This window comes from Chinchilla lanigera, unplaced genomic scaffold (assembly GCF_000276665.1).
Source record: "Chinchilla lanigera isolate Chin_1 unplaced genomic scaffold, ChiLan1.0 scaffold00027, whole genome shotgun sequence".
Classification (NCBI taxonomy): Eukaryota; Metazoa; Chordata; class Mammalia; order Rodentia; family Chinchillidae; genus Chinchilla; species Chinchilla lanigera.
The window spans coordinates 2,912,862-2,938,767 of NW_004955428.1; the positions used below are offsets into that span (position 1 = coordinate 2,912,862).

General features: G+C 37.9%; 1 long non-coding RNA gene across 1 annotated transcript in view; it reads right to left on the reverse strand.

Moving 5' to 3' along the window:
• Nucleotides 1-25,163, reverse strand: part of LOC106148769 — a 46,269-nt gene extending 21,106 nt beyond the window's left edge. Inside the window, exons 1-3 of the long non-coding RNA XR_001234446.1 lie at nt 25,074-25,163; nt 13,799-13,874; nt 12,908-12,981 (exon numbers count right to left, since the gene is read on the reverse strand). This is a non-coding gene — a long non-coding RNA (uncharacterized LOC106148769). The remainder of the gene's footprint in view (nt 1-12,907; nt 12,982-13,798; nt 13,875-25,073) is intronic.
• Nucleotides 25,164-25,906: the final 743 nt, after the last annotated feature.

The window sequence follows — 25,906 nt, forward strand, 5'->3', positions numbered from 1 at the left end:
CACTTAAATTCTGAACTCATTGCAACAGGTGATTCATTCTCCAAGCACACTTTGCATAATATGTGATGACTGGCAATCCAGCTAAGCCGTGAATGCTTGAGAATGACTTCTCTGTATGGAGACCAAGCACCATGCATTAAGAGAAAAGCCTTCAGAGTTTTCCCAAAGAAAGAAATTTGAACATGCAGAACAGGAGCAATTATTGAAGACTACCACTTCATCACTATCTGCACTGAAAGTAGATAAACACACTGTTAAAGCCAAGAATCCTTTCACTAGCTTGCCTAATGCTCAGGATGTTTGTCATAAACTCTGAAAAGAGGCTGCAGTACAAAAGGAAGCACATGTTCCTCTTTCAACTAGTAGTATAACTAGTCAAACTGATGAAATAACAGAAGATATTGAGGTACAATTGTTAGAGAGGATTAATGAGTCACTGTGATTATAATTCAGATTGAAACATTTACTGATGTTTACAATACACAACAGCGCTTGTTTTTGTGTGACACATTTTTCAGAAGGAAAGCATGAGAACATGCTATGTGCCCCCTTGATTGCCAACCTATAGTATGGTATTTTTGTTTGTGAGCTTAATTCTTTATACAATTCTGGTCACAACCAAATTGGATGAGAACCAAATCAACTTCAAAACATTGTTGATATTATGGGGAAATTTAATTTCTTTCTCATCCAATCCAGTTTGTAAACAGAACCACGGAAAGAATTAATGTCAAGAACCAGAGAACCACTGTACCACAGCTGCAGAACTACTCAAGTCCTTGAATGATTACATATAAGAAAAAACTGAATTGGTCATTCTGTGTCACTATATTCACAGATAGAGTGACTGTCATGACTGCATGTTTCTCTGGATTCACTATTCAGGTCAAAGGGGTCATTTCTGAATGTGATCCCATGCACTCTGACTTTCATACAGAAATGCTGGCCAGTCAAAAAATGTCACCTGAATCTAACAATATATTGCAGAATACGGTTAAAATTATAAACCACATTAAAGTACATGCCCTTAACTCATGTCTATTCAGGCAGCTTTGTGAAAAGATACACGCAGAGTAGTCACATTTTCTCTTACACACAGAAGTGAGATGACTTTCTAAAGATAGCTCACTGACCTGAGTTTCTGAGTTAGGAAAACTACTCCAGAGATTTCTTTTAGAAAAACAGTCTCCACTGGCAGTACAGTTCAGTGACACAGAATGTGTCACAAAACGCTTCATGTGACACATGCATGTCACATATGCATGTCACATATTCTAAGGGCTCAGTGAACTCAAGCTGCCACTTCAAGGGAGCATGACAACTGTGTTCAGGCTGGCAAACTAAGCGGGTGCATTCAAATCCAAACTGGAGTTGTGGGGGTGATGAGAGAATATTGGGACTTTTAACATGTTTCATGTTGGCCAAGATTTTGAAATGGAGTGATTTTGAAAGGGATTTTGAAAATATATATGATACTCATATATATTTTGCCTGGATGTCATGTGGTCATGGTGTGGGCTTTTCAGAGGTGGCTAAATCTAGAGTTTGTGATTGGTTCATCATCTAGTGCTAGTATTGGGGGTGTGCATGCTGCACCTGTCCTAGGGCAGGTGGCCTGCATACGATATAAGAAAGGAAAAGAGCCTTGCTTTTCCCTTTTGGTTCTTGTTGCTATTGCTGTCTTTCACCACCATGAACTGTTTTTTTTTTTTGGTTTTTCTCCGGTACCGGGAACCGAACTCATGACCTTGCGCTTGCCAGGCAGGCGCTTTGCCGCCGAGCTAAATCCCCAGCCCCCTCACCACCATGAACTGTTGCTCTCTGTCAAGCCACCCTGCCTTGGATCCAGCTGGTTATGGACTGAAACATTTACAAACTGTGAGCTAAATAAAGCTTGCCCCCTTTAACGAGGGGTGTTGGGTATTTTGTCTCAGTAACAAGATTCATGGAGAAAACTGCAAGTGACTTCATTTTTTTTTCATCACTGATGCACAATACCCAACACAACTTAAAGCAGGAGAGGTGTGTTTTTCCTCATAATTTTTAAAATATTGTCTTCAAATCTCTCATGTAATGATACATTGTGATTCAGTGGGATTAGCCCAGGAATGCAAAATTAGTTGAGCTGTCAAAAATCAGTCAATGTAGTCCATTGTATTAATATATTTAAAAAATAATATGACCACCTCAATATATATATATATATATGTGTATATATATATATATATATATGTGTATATATATATATATATGAAAACAATTTGATGAAAACTTAACTTCTAATTCCTGATTTTAAAATAATCTTTCAGGAAACTGAAATCATAAGAAAATATCTCAACCTTTTAAAAGGCATCTGCAAAAAATTTATGGCTAACATGATTCAGAATGTTTTCCCAGGAAGTAGGTAACAAGGTAAGGACCAGTCTCTTTAGGTAATCCAGTCTCTTTACTTAGATTAACACACTGTAGTTAGGTTTTAAGTAACGTAATGAGACAAAAAAAGGAAAAAAAAAAAAGGGGTTCACAATCTAGAAAAAAAGTGAAATTTTTATTCACAATCATTTAAGTAGAGAATTCAATAGAAGTGATTAAAAAGAGCTTTTAGAACTAACAGCTGAGTTTAATAAGGTTGCAGAATATGAGGTCAGTACATAAAAATAGATTATATTTCCAAGTAATAGCCACAAACAATCATAACTATTAAAGTATATATTCCTTATAATCACATCAAAACATGAAATATATAGGGACAAAAGTGAAAAGAGGTTTGTGATACATAGTAAAAAGTATACATTGCTTATAGAAGCTAAATAATAATTAAGTGATGAAATAGGCCATATTTAGGGATTTGAAGATTCAATACTGTAAGATGTCAATCCCCATGAAATTGACTTATGCTTCAGTGAAATCTTAAAATCCAAGCATTGTGCTTTTCTGTTAAAATGGACAAGCTTATTCTTATGTATCCATATACTTCAAATAGCCAGAAAACTGTACAAATACAAATTCAGAAACTATATATGATACTCATTTCAATACTTAAAATCTACTGTCCTTAAGATAATGTGATATTATGAAGAGAGAGACACAAATCAATGGAACAGGATAAAGTTCACAAAAATAACCACATATACATGTCCAACTAAGTTTCAACAAGGTACTAAGACAATTTAATGAGGAAAAGAAAATCATTTTGACAAATAATGCCAGAATTATTAGATAGATATATGTCAAAAAGATCAACCTTGACTCTGATTTCACACCATTTATAAAAATTAATTCAAAATATACCACAGATTAAATGTAAAGCTAAAACTATAGAACTTCTATGAAAAAATACAGAAAAGTATTATAATGACCTTGGATCAGGTGAAGATTCTTAAGTATGCCATAAAACACACACAAAAACAAATATCAGTAAATTTGACATCAAAATTAAAATATTTCATTCTTTGAAAGATACAGTTTGAAATTTTTAAGGCAATTCACAAGGATATATATATATATATGTGTGTGTGTGTGTGTATATTTATATATTCTAAATCTATGTAAGTCCATATTGTCTAATATGCACATGATTTTAACAAACACTTTACCTATAAAGAGACAAGGTCTCAGATAAGGACAAGAAAAAATGCTAAAGATTATTCATTAGGAAAATATCAATTAAAATTACATGGCATACCATTATACACCTATAAGAATAACCAGCACTAAAAGGACCAACCATTCCAAATGTTGACAATGATGTAAAGCAACTGAAATTCTCTGACAATTTGTTTGAATTTAAAATGATATAACTATTTTGGAAAACAAATTTTCAGTTTCCAAAAAATTAAAAGTATTACCTGCCATATTATATAACCTCCCCACTTATTATTTACTCAAGTGAAACAAAAGCATATGAGGTGTGTCTCAATGAATGCTAAAAGTTAAAAAGTTGAGCCAGGGATGTAGCTCAGTGGAGTAAGCACTTGCCTGGCAAGCCTGAGGTCATGAGTTTGAGTCCTGATACCAAAAAAAAAAAAAAAAAAGAGTAAAAGTTAAAAAGTTTTGTTATATTAAAAGATGCATTGCCATTAATTTCCCTTAAAATACTCCTGCATGTTTTGAATTCACTTATTCCATCATTTTTGCCACTTTCTGAAGCTGTTGTGGGGGTTCTCCTTTATCAGTGTCTTTGGTTGTACTGTCATGGCTGCCTCAACGTCCTGAATAGACTGAAAATGGTAAGGCCAATTTCTCTCAGGTAAAAACATTACAATGTGTCTGCATTGACCTTATTCACTGAATCTGGTACCTTATGATGCCTGGCTCTTCTCCAAGGTCAAAATAAACACAAAAAAAGTAAACATTTTGATCCTCATTTACCCTAGGTGTGTCAAAGAGATCCCAATAAAATTAATTTTAAAAACGGAAAGTAAACATTTTGAATCAATTCAGAACATTGAGGCAGCCACAGCACAACTCACAAAACTCAGTAGGGAGGACTTCCAGAGCTGTGTCAGAAAGTGCAAGAACAATGGGATAAGTGTGTTCAAAAGTGAGATGGAGTGTTTTCAGAGAAATTAATGGCAATCTCTTTTATTGTAGTATTTTTTTTTTAATTTAAACATTCACATATTTTTTGGTCACATCTGGTATATGAAAAATATTTGCACACAAATTTTAGGCATCTTTAGTTGTCACAGCTAAAACTGAAAAACAATCCAAAAGTTGATTAACAGTTAATTGGATAAACAAATTGTGCTAATCCATTCAATGGAACATTACTTAGCAACTGAAAAGCATGGAGTGATTATGCTCACAAAAACTATTAGTTTTTGTGAGCATAATCACTCCATGCTTTAGGTTTGGCTTTAGGTTGGCTTTAGGTTTTCCTTCTTCCTTAAACTATTATGTAGTAGAAAATAAATCTACATTAACTGCTCCAATAAGTGAAAGCACATCATTTTCAATGCAGAAGAGACTAGTATACCGCGAGTCCAATCCAGGTTTGTAAGAAACATGGAACAAAGTTTGAGGGTGACATGAAATTCCTGTTGACAACAAATACCATGTTAAGCTGAGCTGCAGGAACACCCCCACCCACCATCATTCCTTTTACCCTCACCTCACTTCTCCACTTACCCCAAGGAAAATTACATTGTTTTGAGATCTGGGATACAGGCATTCCCCGTGTTTAACAAGCTGCTGCAGTACTCTCCAAGTACCTGTGCATAGAGAAGGAAATTCAATTATCCTTCTCATCCTTCCCCTTCTGATTTCCTCAGCATGTGCATGCAGTAATCCAAATTTAAATGATCTAAGTTTGTGCTTACTCCAAGCAGGGTTCAAATCACCCATAAATGAGATTTTCCTACTGTCAACACAGTATTCTTTGTCTCGTGCCAGGAGTTATTTCAATGTTCCCCAAGGTTCTCAATTCTACATGCTTTCCTGCCTTCCTAAAATAGTGCTAATTTGACCCACAGGTCTGTTCATGAGAAGACTTTTATGATGTATTTCTACAATTCCTATAATAGGTCAAGAAAGAAGGTAATTTCTGTTCCATGCCAGCACTGCCCCTTCCCCTCTAGAATGAAGGATATTACACTTAGTGTTCACCCTCTTTCAGCAAAGACAAGATCACAAGCCAGGATATATTTTTTTTCAATTTTTAAAGCTTTATTTTAATTTATATACTCCATACCTATACCTATCTTTTGAAACAATTAAATTGAACCAAGTGTTTGTAATTAAAATGACCATATGGTGTATTATTTAAACTGAGACACCTCTGGCCGGCAAAAATATTAAACCGAATGGGATATGAATCATGAGACATAAGATAGGAACGGTGTGGGTAAACCAACATGTATGCCTGCTCTTATAATGAAAGACAGCTGTTCCTTGTCCATCGTAACAACAAACCTTATTCCCTGCCACCAGTTACTAAGTCTTTTAGCTATTTCTCCTGGACCATGTCCTTCTTGGGGCCCTGTCCTCCCACTCCAATCTGAACCTGTGGCTGCTTTGTGGGGCTCACCCTGAATATATCGTTCTGACTTGTATTCATTGGGATTGGTTTCTTGGAAACAATTTTCAACTTCTTCAATTACTTCATTGTGCTAAAATATATTTTCCAGAAGCACTCAGAGAAAGCATAAGTGCGTGACTCCTCTCGTGTGTTAAGATGTCTTCGGCTTAGCTAAATTTCTACTGATACAATGGCTGGAATTGTAGGCAGGTAACTATTTTTACTTCAAAATTATGAATCATCCCATTGTGTTTTAGTACTTAGCATAGCCATAAATCAGATGTTATTCTGTTGCTTATACCTTTACCTGTAATTTGACTTTATTGTTCTTTTTGGAAAATTTTAGAAAGTGGAAACCCTGAGAAACTCCCTCTGTATCCCTGATCTATAAGTGCTTTGTGGTGGGTGTCTGTAAATTACAATCCATTCACTAGTCACACCTATATCCACTCAGGAAATATTTTATTGTTTTGTGATAACTTTTCTCCTGTTGCTTGATCTGTTCTTTATTCCTGAGTTTATGATAGATAACTCTAGTATTTCACTATTTTCCTAAAATAACAACTTTTTCTCTTCATTTGACTGTCTGGGATTTCATTGTCTATCTTCCAACCATTTTATTCAATTCTTCATTTCAGTAATCACAGTTAAACTTGCAAGGCTTCTCTTTTATCTATTTTCTACTTTTTTCATGGCATCTCTTCATTATACTATCAATAAAATAATCCTTATCTATCTGAAATTGTAAGGTGGAATACTCTCTTGTTTCTTCTCTGTATTGCTTCTGGTTCATTTCATCTGTTTATCTTCATATCTTTCTGGGGAAGTTTTCCTGTAAGGTCGTGTGGCCTGTGACTACGCATTCATATTTAGGAATAAGTCATATGGTGATGACTAGAAACTCCTTCATTACAAATGAAGATCATTGATCAAAGCTTCCACTTTAAGATCCTGAGGAGAACTCGCCTTTCAGCTTCTCTAGAAGTCCAAGGGTCAGTATGTGGGTGTTCTGATTAGCTAAGGCTGCTTAATAAGCCACCATAGATGTGATTCAATGTATACACCAGAAATATATAGCCAGTGATCAGTTACCCAGTTTTAATTCATTTTAATTCCATTGTATATGTGTATATTTGTGGCCAATTTCTTGAATTCTTCTCCCCATATATATTAAACATTAATTTAGAACAATGTCTTGGGTCTTCCTGGGAAGTTGATTAGTATTTGCTATATATTATGAAAAAAAACTATTGAGAGAGTTTTAGGAAAAATCCATTGAAAAACTTAGATTTCTGAAGACTACAAACTGAAAAAAAATAGGAGAAATGAAGTGAAATCAGAAGACTTGATTTGTAATCTTACTCTACCAGTAGAAAAATTTTTTGTTGCTGAAAAAACCTACTACATTGTTCAGATATCTGCAATTTGACTCTAATTCATTCATTGATTCACCAGTCTGATTATTTTATGTTCATACTTTCCAGCTATTTATTTCTTTTTGTAGTGAATGGATTTTTTCCATACAAGGAAAGTGAGAATCAGTTCCTTCTACAAATATTTCCATTCTTAGGAACAAATTACATGAAGTTTGAGCGAAGATTTAATATGTATTTAGTGTATCATCTAGTAAGACAACTCATTGACCATACATACACACTGCTTTATTGCTGTGATTACATTTTGATAGAGTAGACAAGAAAAATACACAAAGAGAGAGAAGGTGGAGAACAGTATTCATCCAGAACATAAAACATTTTTTCATGATGTTTGGAATTCTATTAAAAATGTTTATAGAATATGTAAAAGAGTTAGATTTAAGCACTCAACACATTTTAGGTTGCATACATTATTTATCTGATGATAATACTCTACACATCAAGAGATTTCACACAGCTATAACCAAGATATATGACACACAACTGCTTCACAATTCTTTCTTTGTCTTTCAAGATAACTTGTAATTGCTTGCATACTTGTTCTTCAGGTCATTCATGAACAAGGATTGCCAAATATGCCAAAAGTACATGGGAAGACTCCAAAGTAATTAAACCCCTGGTGAAGACTGAAATAAGGTTTTTCCATCTTTTATTTCTTCCAGAAAGAAAAGTCAAAGGTTAATGTTCTCTCACAGGAGAATACATATTTTCAAGTCTTTTCCAGCTGTGGATTTTAAATTATCATAAATAACTTTAAAATGAAGGAGACTTTGCTCTCCTCCAGTGTGCTCCTATCACACTGTATGTGCTGAGGCACAGTTTGAGGTGGCATGATGAATTCCAGATCTTAGAGCTGTGAGAACTTGCCCTCCAACTATCCACAAATGTGAGTCAATCAATCAGGCAGCTAAAGTGATTTCTCCATTAGTCATCATCTTTCAAAACTACAATGGGACTGTTCATAGTCAGCCTCCCCTCCATTGTACACAAGAGAGAGTAAACACTCTTAAGAGTACTCCCTTCTATCATTGGACAGTTGTGGGCCCACAGTGAGACTGTTTGCACAGGACAGGTTTCCATGATCATTAAGCTACAAAAACATTCCCAACGATATTCACTCTAGGACAGAAAATACATTTTCATCATGCATTAGGTTGAACATGTATAGGCCACGCCAGGAAATCTCTGTACCTGCTCATCATGACCGAGGACTCAGAAAGAAGTTCTAAGTTCTTATGAACACCCTGCAGTGATTTGAGTGAGTCAGGGATAAAATACGTATGTTTCCTTTAAAAATCAAACTCCTGCAAATCATCAAAGTAGATCAGATTCTTGAATGTGCAGTAGAAATGTTTAGGGAATAAATTTTAAAAGGCTAAGACCTGATGCAATTGCTTAAAAGTTGTAGTTGTCAGTTTATATGACCCCTTCAGTGCTTCTCATAAAATTGAAATATTTAGTCATTAATATTCGTAACCAACTTTCATTGTCAAGCTCAGTTTCTAAATGTCAAAGACTATCCAACAAGTTCCCAGATGTTTCCCACACCACATTGTATCATCATAGAAGTTCCCATGAATGGTGTCTTTAGTCAACAATTGGCCTGACCCATGGACATCTGCATAGAAGAGATACTGGGGAAGTAGATAGCAGATATAGACCATAGTTAAATGGAAAAGATAGCCTATTAGAGGAAAGGAAGAGCTAGTAAGCATAAACCAAGTAGAAAGAGAAGATAAAAAAATCTTAGGCATCCACCCACAAAATGGTGAATTAAAAAGAACACCTAGTTTTAGTCATACAGAGAGGTTCAAATTCCACCTCTGGTGCTGTGCCTAGTGATACCTCATACAAGGTGTGTATTCTAATTCCTTTTCTCATCTGAAAATAAAAATAATACTGTTTTCCCCATTGGATTGTAGTGTGTGTTCAATGTAGGAAATATATTGAAGTGCCTAGCACATAGTGAAGAGTGAAAAAATAATGCACCAGCTTTCTGTACACATGTGCATAAATTTTAAAGTCAGTACAGAGAAAAGCTTTGATCATTTCCCAAAACTTCCTGTATTCTTTTTTTTCCCATAAGCAGCATGGTCTTCCCAAAAATGACAAGGAAGTCAGTGGGTCCACACTGCACTTTCAGTAACACACATTCCCCAAGTCTGATTTCTTGTTCTGGATTGCATTTCCATTCCCACATGTACACGATTATGGAATCATTTCATCTCTTATAAAAGACAGCAGCTTTTCATTGCACATGGATGATAATGAATTCCAGTTTAAAACAGTTTAGATATCTTGGAAGGGAGAAAACACCAGAGAATAAGTTAAATAATTACATTTTATTAAGAGAGACTAGAATCAAAGGAAGTCCTAAGCTGCTTTTGATACTGGTATCATTCTTTCATCTCTGCAAAATTTTGTCAGTAGATTCGGGTCTAGTATATGTTTTTTCTGCACTTTCCCTATAGCTATTGATAGGTTTTCTATTTTGCTGTGATAGTTTTACTGTTATGCAATACTATTTGATTCTTAATTAAATTAATATCCTACCAAGTTTAGAATAAAACAATAGTTTAAATAATATGTTACTGAAATTACCTTAAATAGCCAGTACTCGATGATAGAACACGACCTGTGTGCCAAACAGTACACATGTGCTTTGTGTTCATTCTTTTGTTTCCTTGTAAGAGATCCGGGGACATCTTTCCACAGTTACCAATATTCGAAGAAGCCACTGAAAGTCCCCTCCTCACCGAAGTTGACTTGGACTAATTCTTTCTCATGATAGGTCACATCCACAGTCCATAAATCACAGCAGTTAAACCCTCAGTTATCAGCAAGTAACTGAGTTCACACCCAGAAGGTAATAATTGATAAATCTGAGCCATCAGATTCTTGGTGACCCTTGCTACGCTACCCCAGCTGCCAGCTGGGAGGTATAGAGCAGCTTTATAAGAAAGTGATGACAACAGTGTCCTAGCTATAGCCTTCCCTGCAGCAATGTTTGAAAGTGAAAGGGCATAACCTTTCACCTTTTAAATCTCTATGGTTTCTTCCCTACCAATAAGCTCCTCATTGTTTTCCAGCGGGGATACGCTGACTCCATTCTTTCTCTCTTAGGCCTTCACTGAATTCCTTCCACTATTTTTGCCCCAGCAGTTATAAAGACAACCGCACAATTTATTGGGCACCAATTATGAATGATGTGTTTGACATATATTTAACCTTCATGAAAATCTGTAATGATGAAAGCTCTGTTCGGAACATTTCATCACTACCTGGAACTAGAGTGCCAGCTCATGTTTATAGGAGGCCAAGGCCTGCGTATCACCTCCCACAGCACTGCTACTCCTCCTAGAAATGTCCACACCAGCTTCATCCCTTTCCTCACCAGGCCAGAACATGGGCCAGTTTTCCATGGCAAACGAACATTTGGAATTTTCACCATGAAGTTGTTTTACCACATGCAATTAAGTCTCTCCCATAGTTTTTGTATGACTAGAAGTATCTTCATATACAATTATTTACTGTCCCAGGTCATTTTCTGGAATATTTTCTTTGGGGACAAAGTGAAGGTCATTTAATTCAGAATGCTTAGAATCTCTGTGCTAAGAGGCAGAGAATTGATTAAGCATAGGATGGTCCCAAAGGGAGAAAGCCAGAAAGTGGAAGGAAAAGGAACACAGGGCTGGTTACAAGAAGTGAGCGATCAACAGGACCCTCTATTTTCAAACTGAATAAATAGGCATTTCTAATTAGTGACTAAGAAAACTTCCTTGATTAACTACCTAAATCTAAAGAACCAGGTCCCTTGCTTCTGTCTGGTTAGACTCTCTCCTGCCCCAGGACTTTTGTACATACTCTTCTCTCTGCCTGAACCACTCTTTCCAAGTTCTCATAGAACCAACTTTTCTCTCTGAGGACCTTACTCAAATGCCGTTTCCTTAGTGAGTCTTCCTTATATCTGTTGTAAAAATAGCAACAACACTTTCCCTGTCCCCGTCCTTTGCTTTTTATCACTTTGTTTCCTCCATTGCATTTGTTACTATCTTCTATAGTATAATTCACTTTTTTATTTTGCTTATTGTTACCCTCTCCCACTAGTAGAGAATCTCCATGAAGACAAGGAATACTGTTCCCTTCTGCATGCTGGTGCTCACACTGAACCTTCCATGCTGTAGGTAACCCTAAAGTGTTTACTGAATTAATGTGGGCATTTGAATATACGTCTCCTTCCACAGAAGCTTCCTTGCTGTGCAACTATTTGGTAACAATATATTCTGGGCAAAGTTGGAAGGTTTTTTGGTAGTGACTGAGCCCCACCACAACTTAGTGGGTTACCTTTTCCTTTATGCGTGGATCACAGGGACTATTCTTATTTCCGAACCAGACATTGCCCCTGGAGCTAGAAGCTGATTCTTAACCACGACAGGCCAGTACTAGGCCCTGAAAATAATATTCATGACCATGGCCTTGTTCACAGCTCTCCCGTTGTGATCAGCAGAGATGAGGTCACTTGCCTAAGCAACCAAAAAGTAGACTTTTCTCGGAATCAAGCACGAAAGGCTGAAATAACTATTTTAATTTGCTTTATAACTTTCAGATTAGAAAATGTTAGTCTCACAGAACCATAAATTAGAAGGTTGATTGTGCCCAAAAGGCTGATGATATCATCGCATTGCCCTGTTAACTCTTTTTAACTCAGGAGAAAGCTGATTTACGCTACCATTACCATGTGCTTTTGGTGCTATGTAGTGAACATTACTATCATTTTGCCATAAAAACCCTACGGGTCTTTCTTAACAACGTGTTTTGTTTGTTTTGTCTTGTGTTTGTTTGGGAGGGAAGGTGTTAAACTACTTTGTATACTTGGCTCCAAACGCAGTGAAAGAAACTTTTTTATTTTATTAGCACAAGTTTGTAGCTCTTTGTGTAGAGCTGATCCATGTATACAACACATTTCAATTCCTTTTTAAATCCCCTTTCCCTTCCCTGTGTCCTTTTTTCCTCCATCTCTTGAACCCTTCCCATTTGAGAAAGATCTGTCCTCCTGTTTCCTATTATCTATATTCAGTTTTGCTCTTTATTTATAATTTGGGTTTCTCATGTAAGAGAAGCTATGTGATAATTCAAGTTGTGTGTCTGATATATTTCACTTAATATTATGGTCTCGGGGTGCATTCACTTTCCAATAAATGGCTCAAGTTTATCTCTCCTTGTAACAGAGTAGTATTCCACTGTGTGAAATACATTTTCTTTATTCATCGATCTGCTGATGGACATATAAGCTGCCTCCAAGATTTGGCTTTTATGAATTGTGCTGCTACAAACGTGGGTATTCATGTTTCACTGTGATGTGATGTATTTAAGCATCATATCCCACTGGCCTTTCCCAGGAACAATTTACACTGGAATCTGCCTGTCAGGGTTAAATGTGGTATATACTTACAGCTCAGATTTCACAAGAAGGGAATGTATGGTGTGTCTCCAGGGAATGTCAAGCCCGTGTCTCTGACAGAAGACCTGAGAAAAATTAAACATGTGCAAAATTTTAGTTGTGTTTTATTACAAAGCAAACAGGAAGTTCAACATTAAATGCAACAGCACCCCATAAGCCTCAATCAGAAACACTTTTCATTTAACAGGACCATTGTAATGTTAAAGAAACCTCAAGAGATGGAAGAAATCCTAAAAGATATTTATTTTGAAAGTTTAATAAAACTACACAAAGGACAGGACCTCGGGGGGCAAACCCAGTTTTGCAAGCTGACTCAGCGTCTGGAGATCTTCCCAGCCGCCTCTTTAGAGCCCTGCAGCGGTGGTTTTTTTTTTTGTTTTTTTCTTTTTGTCCGGTAAATGAAGGCAGCTTTAGGGTATTCACAGGAAGCCAGCCAAAAAACAGGGAGGTTCTGATTGAAACTTGACCACACAACTCTAAGCAAACCCAAGTTCCTTATATGGCTACTTGGGAGAGACTAAATGCTATCCATTGCAGGAGAGGCCTTTACTCTGGCTTAGAACCCTGTGAATTTGAAGATAAGATAACCAAATACCTAATGGACACCAAGTGGTCCTCGGTGTGTACTCTGAAGATCACTCAGCTAGAATCAGGGGAACAGGGGAATCTTTGGGGATACATTTGTGAAAAATGAGAATCTTCAGGGCTTACCCTAGACCTACTGAATGCAGGAGCTCTAAAGGGACAGCCCTATGATCAAGAGGGTCCCCTTCCTTTTCAGATACTTGCTAAAGTGCAGGTCCAGTGTTAGGTGCAGTGGGTTTTTCCCTTAGCTGCACATGGAAAGACCCAGGAAGCTTTGAAATTGAAGCCACTTCTCACCTGCAGTAATGTCACTGAGTTGTTTGGCGATAGCCTCACCATCAGGATTTTTGATGATTTTCATTTTTAGATGATCCTGGCATTAAGACAAAGTAGAGAATTACTGCAGCAGAATCTCTTCCAAATAGTAGCCTTTTCCTTTTAATAGTGTAAACATAAAACATGAATCATAAGATAGCCATGATCAAATAGGTTTGCTTTTATAACATTTCCCCCAAATTACTAAGAAACTGAAATTATTTTCTGATTACATCAGGTAACACAAAGACTCAGGACTAAAGTAGCTCAAAACACTAAGGTGTGGTTATGATCTTTTAGATAAGAAATATTTGTGCAGAAAGTTTAGGCTTCACAATATCTGGAGATAAATTAGACATAGAAAATTCACAGATCTGTTAGAATCTTTCTTTGCTCCTCCAAAGTTGGCAAAAAAATTAAGTGAAACATTGAAATCTGTAGACATTTTCAGACATCATTCAATTTGTTTTAAAACTGTAATTATTTTACTTACAGCAAAAGAGTGCCAGGGGCCAATAATAATAGTCAGTACTAATTGACCCCTTACAATGTGTTAGGCACTGTATGAAGCATTTAAAAAGCATTATCTCATTTATTCCTGTGTGATACATATGATTATTACCTCATTTTACAGAAAAGAAAATTGACACTTAATGAGTTAAATGCACTGGATTTTAAGAGCTTCAAAGCCCACTTTCTCAGTCACCGTAGATTGAAGTGAGAAACCAGTAGTCATCCAGTAGTGGTAACAAACATCAAAATAAAAAGATATTTACTTCTGTCCAAAAAGTGATTCTTCTGTCATACCTGATTACCCCACTATGGTGAATGGGTTCCTATCTCTGAAGTTTCAAATGTTCTTGTAAGTATAGGAAACCTAAAATTGTTTCTGTGTCTCTTACCTCCCCTGAGGGTTGCTAGAGACCAATTTGTCATGGAAGGTACATTTGGTTTTTAAACTACAGACCAACTCTCAGATGGATCTCATAATCTGGAGGGATGAAAGACTTTGTTTAGAAACTGCAAAGAAAAGCTCAGAGATTCATAGTGAGAATAAGGCACAAAATAGCATAGACTAAAGGTCATGTTCCTGTTCAGTGAGAAGCCAAGCTCCCAAGTCTGTGCGTTCTGTGATAGTCTCATTACTCCTTTTCCTGAAATAGATCCTTGTCTTATTATGCACTTACAGGATAGAATCCTTTTCAAGGCATTTTCACAAATGCTTTTTTTTTCTAGTATGGTCAAGTTTTTTTTTTGGTATCAGGAATTGAACTCATGACCTCGTGCTTGCTAGGCAGGTGCTGTGCCTCTAACCTATATCCCTGGCCCATGGTCAAGTTATTTTTTCATTTTCAATTTTAAATGCCAACCGGGAGTGGTGGTGCACACCTGTAAGCCCAGCACTCGGGAGGCTGAGGCAGGAGGATCACTGCGAGTTTGAGACCAGCCTGGGCTACAAAGTAACCTCAAGGCCAGACTGAACTGTATAGCAAGACCCTGTCTCAAAAAGACAAAAAATAAATAAATAAATAAATAAATAAATTTTAAATGCCATGAAGGAGTGGGCAAGACTTTTAAAAAGAAAAGTGCTAGTATCTGAGGACTGGTGACTCTTCAGTCACCTTGGGAAAAGAAGAAAATCCGCATGTCTCTTGTTTATAAACTGTCCACGTAATTATGATTAGTTTAGGACTGCTCCTGCCAATGAGACAATAGTAACTATTCAAATAGAAGGTAATTATTCCAGTAGCACTTTCACCTTTGGAGTCACATCAGATACCTGGGGTCACATCCTGAAATCATTTCCTTTCACCAGTTAAAATCCCCGTGTCCCCCTATCACAGGCGATGCTGGGAAGTTAAAAAATGAAAAACTGGAGCTCATGCTCTCTAGCTCAGTACCTTCAAGTAATGTTTTATTAATAATTTCCTCAAAATAGTGGATTGACAACTGGTGGGCAATTTATAACCCCCATCTGAACTGAGCAAGCGTGGTGCTGGGTGTGGGACGCCATCTGAGGGTTGTTGACAGCAGCATAAGAGGCAGAAATGGAGAAGTGAGGCTGTTGGGAGCAGAGAAAGGCTGTTGGGAGCTGGTAGAAACTATAAGGAGCTATTAATTCTCCTGGAGGAGCTTGTCATGCTGGCTTTCCTGATGAACTTGGCTGTTTTCATCCTGAGGAGCTTGGGACCTTGTTGTTACTGAGAATAGCTTCAGTTCACTTTGGGGGAGCTCTGGTCCTCACTCTGAGCTCACTTCCGGGCTCAGGAGGGGAAGAAGGTTCACAGTTCAGTCTCGAAGAAACTTGTCGCATTGGCTTTCCTGATGGGAACTCAGCTCTCCTGATTATTAGAGGAGCTCGGGACCTCACTGTTGCTGAGGATGGCTGTGGTAATTTTCAGGGAGCTCTGGTTCTTCTGAGCATCGCTTCCTGGCTCCAGTGCAGACCCCTCAGCCTGCTAGCACAGATCCTTCATCTGCTAGCACAGACTTACTAGATTCCACCACTGACCTTTGGGGCTTCTCAGCACAGATCTGTGCAACAGGCCTGCATGTGATATTGTTACTGGCTGTAGGCCTCCAGCTGGACTTGTGGGAGGCATTGTTATGAGTTCTAGGTCTTCAGCTGGTCTCATACAGGACCTTATCACAGGATCCAGGCCCTCAGCTAGATTTCTTAGTCCTAAGTATGTGGACAGATTTCCTGCACTCTCTTGTATATGATTCTTTGGGTGACCATTATAAATCATCTTATAAACTATGTGTCCTGTATGATATTGTTTCCCCTTGTAAAATAATCCCCAAACCAGCACATCTCTTTTACCAAATGAATAGCCTTCAGGTAAGAATAGGGGGAGGAAGAGGGAGAAGCATTTGCTGATTTCTGGAGTCACATCCTGAAATCACTTCTTTTCACCAGTTATTTGTAGCCCAAGATGAAAAGTCAGGAGTCCTGATTTCTTGTTCCTTTTTCCACTTTGGACCCAATGCGGTCTGAACAAGTTTCTGCCTCCCCGGGCTGCTCCTCTACTCTCAAAAAGTGGAGATAATGATACAGTGTTTCAGTCACTTAATCCTAGTGATGAGGTTTGAGTTAATAGTGTTTAGAAAGGGAAAAAGTCTTTGAGCTTGGATCAAAGGTACGGGTAATTACAACACTTTATCATAAACAGTAAGGAGCCTTCTGCTCTTCATGCCTGGGGAACAAATTATTCCCCCTTTGGCCTGCGTTAATAGTTGGACCAAGAGTGTTAATTAGTGTAATGGTGTATGTAATAAACAGTATCCAGGGACCTAAAGGAGTTAATCAAGCCCCCAAAGGTGACTAATATACCTGCACCCTTCCCCCACTAGGATCTTGTCTATTTTTATTAGTGTAGCATAACTATACCCTTATACAGGCCTTTTGGGGCCCATTTGGCTTCCTGAAATTCAATGAATAGAATATAAGGGATTTGAAAGTGCTACTTGAATAATTACCTTCTATTTGAATAGTTACTATTGGCTCACTGGCAGGAGCAGTCCTAAACTAATCATAATTACCTGGCCAGTTTATAAACTGGTGCTGGCTGCTATGTCACTGTTAACATAATTTTAAGTCTGATCTATTAACCGCTCCAACATTTTTGCATTTTCATTGATGCACTATGCTCCCTATTCCTTCCACTGACCCAAAACTTCTCAGAGCACAGAAATCACCAAGATCCTAGCTAAACCAACTAGATCCAGCCCCTCCCTATCAGTCTGTTTCCATCAGACAGTGCCATAAGCAATTAGGAGTTTAACGCATGGTGATTATCACAGAAATAGCTACAGTTTTAATTGTAATTTAATTGGTACGAAGCACCCCCGCCACTCACCTTGATCCCTCTTTCATCAGAAATATCAATATCAGTTACTATCAAGTGTTACAACTACATCAGTTAATTGCTTTTCCAAGTAGAAATGAGAGGATCCTGATACACAGCTGGCAAACCATCTGACCTTTACCAACAAATATATCACTTATTTATTGTAACATATCATGAATGGCATCTGGGCTTATGAGTAAGACAAGCATATATGTCATGTTGAACAACTGTTTTAGTATGTATCAGGCTTGTGGTTCTGCAACACACCGAAGAATGAAGTCATGAACCAAAGATGGAGGTTAGGAACGTTGTGGGGGAACTAAGAAGAGGAGCACAGCTCCTGGGTTTATAGAAGGGGGTACATCCGGGCTGTCACATGACCCTATAATTTAGAATTATTAATAGGTAAGCAGGGAGCAGGAATTACCTTATTGTTTAGTGGACCCCTATCACAAGTGGCACTGGGAAGCTAAAAAATGACGAATTGGAGCTCATGCTCTCTAGCTCAGGACCTTCAAGTAATGTTTTAGTTATAATTCCGTCAAAATAGTTGAGAAGGGGTGGGCTGTATTTTATGTTACAAAGACAGTTCATTGTGTTTCACATTTCTCAAAACTGAGGAGCTCAATAGGTGGCGACACCTCTGTTTAAGGGAGAGGGGCTACATTTCATGTTTTCTGAGGAATGTTTGCTCCTAGTCAGAGTTGTAATTTATTGTTTATTTTTATTTTAATTCCCACTAATACAGCTAAGTTTTACACTATCTCTGGCCTTTCTCCTAGTTAGCTGCCTCAGTTATATTCGAACTAAATAAGCTATCTTCTATACAACCTAACCATGAATTGCACACACAATAATGTTCTTAGCTCATCTTCCCAGGCAGCTGGAGTCACCTCAGCAATCATCTCATCCAGATTTATATTATACAAATACAGGAGCCAAAGTCCAGAAGTGTGAGTGGCTTGGAAAAGATCACTGTGATCCACCCAAGGCTCTTGCCACTAATGAAAATGAGGTGTGGAAGAGCAAAACTCTTGATTTAAAGACAACTCCAATCAATTAAGAAGATTTTTAGGGATCAAATAGAAAAATCGCCTAAGAGTAACACTAACTTCATGCAAATCAAATTGAAAGATTGCTCCAAACTACAATACCAGCCCTTGTCTAATCTGGAGCTGAATTTTATTTTTTCTTTAGCATAAACTAATCTCCTATGGGAATTATGAACCATTTAGATAAATACATAGAGTGGAAAGACAAAGGTTAGGAGACATTTAAACCGTGTATCCATGCCTGTTTACGCTACTTTGACTCATTCGCCAACAACCCACAGTCCTGACACCAGTGGATAAAGAAAACCCTCATAGATCAATTTGATAACAAGGATTTCCCCAACTCTCCCTAAAGTATTAATCTTGAGTTCCTGAGAGGCAGAACTTGTCACAGAAGCTTGCAGGGGATCTTAATGACTTGGCAAGAAAGAAGCTGTTACAGGATGATAACTAGACAGAGAAATGCCTCCAGGTCATTGATAGCAGGAAGGGCAATGGAGAAGCCATGTCTCCTACACGTTATATATAACAAGCTGAAGCAGGACTCATCCAACTCTTGATCTCTATGGCCCCCCTGCTACCCCTCCCCACCCTAAGCAAATGTGCAAGGAAAAAAATGTGAGCAGAGCAGTTCTCTATAAAACACTCTTCAGGAAAGTTTCCAAGAATAGTTTTACTTTTGCAAAAAAACACAAGGAATTAAAAGGTTTTGTTTCTTGGATTGTGGGTTTTGTTTTTGTTTTTTTTTTTTTTGACTGGAACATAAAGCTTCAGAGAATACTTATGGAGACTTGACGAAGAGTCCACCTAATATATATGACCAAACAATTACACGAACATTTTTAAGCTCTTCATTTTTTTATTGTTTCTTTTAACTACCATTAGCTGTGCTTTTGTGTCTATCAGTGAATTTATTTGGGGGGAAGTGATCATTCAGAAACTCTGAAATAAGCACTGCAATATTGCACTCGGCTGTGACTGACTGCAACTCTTAATGAAGAATTTAACCAAGATGGGAACATCTGAGCCTACTGACTTATATTTAAGAGAATTAGGAGTTCATTATTTAATATGTCCATTCACAAATGCTTTTGCTCATGAACAGTTCTGTTCACAAGCAAGAGCACTGGGCAAAATTTTGGTTCTGTTCATGAACTCCACAATTGTTAACAAAAACAACCCAACTGTCTTTTCCCCACATGAGCAAGAATGCAACTATTTTCCCCACATAGACGCAAACATGGACATCTTCCCAACTCTGAAATGTGGTCCTGGATTCCTCTAGTCCAGACTACAATCAAGACAGACCTGGCTACACTGGCTGTGTAGCTTTTTTATGTGCTTTGTAGCACATACAGTACTACACAGTATTCCTCAACTCAGCATGACACCAAAGAAAGTGCAGAGCGAGCACGGTGGTAAAAAGAAAGTGCAGAGAGGTAATGAAGTTAACCGGAATGTAGAGTGGCAATGAAGGTAACAAGAAAGCACAGAGTAAGAATGGTAAGAAGCAGATTTGGAAGGAAACAACCATTGAATTGAAGAGAGAAATTGTAGAAAAGCCTGAGTGTGACATTGTGTGCCTGATCTGGCCTTAGAGTACAAGATTTCAAAGTTGGCAATCGTGACTGTTTTAAAGAATAAAGATGCCAGGGGAAGGGCACATAGCTCAGTGGCATAGCACTTGCCTTGCAAGTGTGAGGCCATGAGTTTGATTCCCAGTATAAAGGTCCCATCAAAGAAGCTGATGTGACAAAAGGAATCAGGAGGCTAACCAAGCAGAAGATACACGTGCTGGAAAGTATTGGAAAACTTTTACTAGTGTGGTTGAATGAGAAACAGCTGCCAGGTGATAGTCTTAGCTACGACCTGTGCAAAAGTCAGGAAATTGCACAGTGATTTGCTGCAAGAAAACCCTTCTACAAGTGCAATAAGTGGCGGCTTTAAAGCCAGTAGAGGGTGGTTTGACAGATTCTGCAAGAGAAGGGGTCTCCCCAGTGTGACAACACATGTTGAAGCTTCCAAGGATTCTGCAGAGGCCTACAAGAAAGAAGTCATGGAATTCATGAAGACAGAAGAATATGTCACTCAACAATTGTTCATTTTGGATGAAACAGGGCTCTTCTAGAAGAAGACACCAAACAGAACCCACATCGTACAAGAGGAAAGGGCACTGCCAGAGCACAAAATCATGCAAGACAAATTGACCCTGCTGTTGTGCAGGAGCACACGCACCCATCTAAAAATTAAACCACTACTGGTGAACCATTCGCAGACCCCTCGTGCATTGCAGGAACAGAATATGAACAAGGCTGGACTGCCTGTTGCACAGAGGCCAATGTGAAAATTTGGATCACAAAGGCTGGACCAATTATTCATTGAACGGCGCATGAAATGTTCTACCCACTGTGAAGAAGTATCTTTCTTTTGTTCATTTTTTTTATTTTAATAAACAAAAGAAGGAAAACATATTAACAAACAGACATCCATTTACAAAATAGCATAAGAACAATACAAACAAAACAGAGTTACAAAGTTATAGGAAATTAACCATGGCTGTTGTTGTACTTATTGATATCTTCAAAGTGGTTCCCAGGAAAACAAATAGAGACATACAAGCTTGAACAAACAAGTAATCATTAACTGTTCCTTTCTGTAGAGCAATAGAAGACAGTTGTACAGCTATGTTAGCTTCCTTGTATATACATACTTACATAATTTCCCCTTCTTTCACTTAGCTTTTCCCACACCCCAGTTGCCCTTTACTTTTGAGCATTTTCCTTTCATTTCACAATGTCTACCATATCTTCTAGTTTTTATTCACTTTGTTAGATCTTACACTAGTGAGACAATGAGATGCTTGTACATGCAGGTCTGATTTATTTCACTTATGAGTATGGTCTGTAGTTGTGACCATTTACCTATACAAGCCTCGAGTTTATCTTTCTTTAAAGCTGAGTAATGTTCCATTATATAAAAGTACCACAATTTTTTTATCCAATCCTCAGTGGATAGACATTTTTGTTGCTTCCACAATTTACCAATTACAAATTGCACTGCTACGAACATGGGTGCACATATATCGCTGTGATATGACGTTTTCAGATCTTCCGGGAAAATACCCAGAAGGGGAATCGCTGGATTGAATGGGACCTCTAGATCTAGTTTGCTGAGGAAGCTCCAAACTGATTTCCACAGAGGCTTCACCAGTCTGCATTCTCACCAGCAGTGGAGAAGAGTTCCTATTTCTCCACAGCCTTGCCAGCATTTGTTATTGGTTGATTTCTTAATGATGGCCATTCTTACTGGGGTGAGATGAAATCTCAATGTTGTTTTAATTTGCATTTCTCAAATGACTAATGATGTTGAACATTTTCTCATGCATTTATTTGCCATTTGTACTTCTTTATCTGAGAAGTGTATATTCATCTCAGATGCCCATTTTTGGATTGGGTCTTTGAATTTGGGGGGGCTGATGTTTTTTAATTCTTTGTACGTTCTAGATAGAAGACCTTTGTCCGAGGGACAGTCAGCTGAAAGTTTTTCCCAATTTGTGGGTTTTCTTTTTACTCTGCTGGTGATTTCTTTAGATGTGCAGAAACTTTTCAGTAGGATGAGATCCCAGTTGTTGATTCTTTGAATTATTTCACAGACAGTTTGGTTTTTGTTCATGAACTCTCTGCCTACCCCTATGACTTCAAGGTTTTTAGAAGTATCTTTCTGACAACAAACTGCCTGAAAGGTGCCTCCTTCTGATGGACAATGCTCTGACACACCCTCCAGCCTTGGCGGATGATGTGGAGGCTGAGTATGACTTTGTAAAGGTCAAGTTCCTCCCCTCAGCATGACAACTTTTCTGCAGTCCATGAACCAGCAAGTAATCTGCAACTTTAAGAAGCTGAACACAAAGGCACTCTTCATGAGGTGTTCTAAAGTCACTGAAGAGACATCTTCAACTCTGAAAGAGTTCTGGAAGAAACAGTCCAATGTCCTCCACCACATCAATATCCTTGATAAATCTTAGGAACATGTCATCTACCAGACTTTAAACTTAGCCTGGAGGCAACTGTGGCCAGAATGTGTCACTCAACATGACTCTATGGGACCCGATGCACAGGTAGTGGAGCAGACTGTGTCCACAGGCAAGAGTGAGGGTCTGGATGTTGATGGTACAGACATAAAGGAGCTTGCTGAGGGCCATAGGAGGACCTAATGACAGAAGAATTTATTGAATTCAGGAGTAAGCAGCAGAAGGCGCTTATTGAGGGACATCCAAGGAAGAGGAAGATGGGGAGGAGGTCAGCAGTGATGTGATAAAATCTGCTATAGAAAAATGGAATGAGCACTAGGATTTCTTTGAGAAGCACCACCCAACATGAGTGTAATGAACAGTGTTGAATCTGATGAACAATAACGTGTTCTCTCATTTCCAGAGGCTGATTCAACGCAGGACAAAATAAGGGAGAACAGACAGATTTTTTATCAAAATTTTCTTTGTAGCTAAGATACAAAGAAGAGAGAAAACACCTGAAGGAGATGGCCCTGCTGCCCTTATGGAGGGGGACTCTCCCTCCAAATAACAACCTCCTCCCCCCACCTTCCAATCCTCCACTCCAGAACTCACACCAATAGAGTTAGTGTTCTTTCTCTTCATGCTATGCTATACTTTGTTTCATATTTTTGTGGTTAAAAATATATATGCTTCAGAATGGACTAACCTTATTTACATTGAACCTTATAGGATAATTTGATTTGGTTTGTGACCAAAATTGGCTTGCTAACAGAATCATGGAATGAATTAAGTTCATGAACCAGGTACCACTGTACTGTCTCTAAAAAGTTCCTGTGATTCTTCCCTACCATTTGATACTTAGTTCACGTTGCTTTTGTTGAAAAATCAGATGTATTACTCGATTTATCCCTTAGTGTATCACAGGTACATTCAAATAGTTTAGCATCTCTTCAGTTAAAGAATGCTGTATCAGTGAAAGAGGAGGCATCAAGTTGGGCTCTGTACCTTAGAGCAATGGATTAAAACACCACCAGCAATCCAGATACTGTACTAGTGATTACATTTGTTTCAACTTTTATTTTTTGTTTCTGGGTGTTTACAGCGCATAGTGAATGCTTTCCTCCTGAGGAGTCAGTACCTGCCCACAGCACACCTTCATCCTTTTCTCCTTCCCATCCTTCCACTGCCTTTACCCTTCCTCCAGCTCTCGATCCCCTCCCATTTTGTGTGTTTCACAAACACTGATTAATTGACCAGACATTGCTACTTGACCATCCAAAACATTCTAAACCATGTTTTTCCATAGAAATTCTAAGAGAATTGATTATTCCGTTCAGTCCTGTACTTTTTGAAATGAAGTCACATGATGCAATCAATTCACTAGCTAATTTTCATCAAAATCACAAGATGATGAAAGGGCCCAAATCATATGAACTTTAAAAACTGAATTAAAAGACAGATTTTTCCAAGGAGAACATATCAGTGCCTGAAAAAAACAAAAGTAATTCAGGTATCCTTGAAATGAACAAGAAATCAGTTTGCTTGTAAATATTAATATAGGTGTACATTTCACATCTCATTGGTGATCAAAAGTATATAGTTAATTTCCCTTACCACTTTTTTATACCATCAAGCATTTCTTAAAGTTGAAATTGCCTCTCATGAAGACATCCTACACAAATGTTTGATGTAGTGCTCCAGACCAGATGTGGGGCGCAGAGGACTTTCTGAGAAAGAATGTTCTACCTAATCTTTACTTTTCATTTCACTTACTCTTTTCAAAATTTAATTTTAGAAATGTGACTGAATTAAAACTTAATACTAACAATCACAGCTTTATTATTTTACAATTCCTAGACACCTACACTTGTAACCTATGGATATATACTTTTGGCGGACATTGAAGACTAGATTATTTGACCATGAAATAACAACTTTTGAAACTCCTCCAACCTCTTTACCTTTGGGTATAAGACCAACAATAAATTTCTGGCTAAATATTATATGAATTAATGTATGATTTCTTTGACTGTATTGAGTTTCAATCCCCACTTGAATCCCCTGCCTTAGGCAATACCTCCTTCCTAGATGACCGAATGTCTTGAAAAAGGGAAAAATAATTGGGCTTTTCTTTATGAAACATAAGGATTCTTTCTACTTCATGCTTTTGTTGTAGATTCCCTTAGGAAGAAATCTAGGGAAAGCTACACTGGGAAAAAATGTGATTGGTTTGCCAAAAGAATGTGATTAGTTTGCCAATCTGATGTGGATAGAGATATTATGCTCCACTGTCATAAATATGATTTTGTTTCTAGAGTCCTTCCGAGCACCCCAAAACTCACCAAGAAAGTTTGGGTGATTTTAGAAGTCCTCACGTAGGCACTGTGAATAAGCAGCAAAGACGCCCCAGCAATAGGTAAGTATGATCAGTTATCCATCTGTAAACACAACAAGTATGGGAGAACTGAGGGCTTTTGCCACCATCCCGCTTCCAAATACAAGCACAATCTGGGAGAATCAATAAGCAAGTGACTGCATTTAGTGCGTGAATAGTTGTAACCATCAATTTAAATTTAAAGCCATATTTCGTGTGTATGAGAAAGGACATTTACAAAGTGCAAGAAGTCATTACAAATCGTCTCCTAAGAAGAGTGTACATGTGACAGTTTACACAGTCTACTCCAAAGGATTATTGTAACTGTGAAGTACCACGTTCATTTATTCAAAAATTTCCCACAGCTACTACAAGAAGTAAGATCTTTGGCTCCCAGGCCCAGTGCTTACTCTCCTCACGTAGACTTGAAATTAAATGTCCAGGCCTCTCATGAATTGCAAAACATATCAGTTTTGGTCAATATGATCTGAGTTCAAGTCCAACTCTCTTGACTGGCTATAGTCTCTTGAGCAGGTGCATCCACTTACCCATCAGTTAAAGGGAGTAATGATAATATTTCCCCCAAAGCACTGTTAAGGGGAGAATATAAATTAATAGGAGCAATGCACATAAATTGCTTAAAAAAGCAATGCACTCTAGCATATAATAGGTTGAATAAATGTTAATTAATATTATCCTGGTGTCTGAGTCACTTTTGTTATCACTGGGACAAAATTCCGGCACCCATAGCTTAAAGAAGAAGTTTATTTTAACTCATGGTTTCAGTCCATGGTTGGCAGG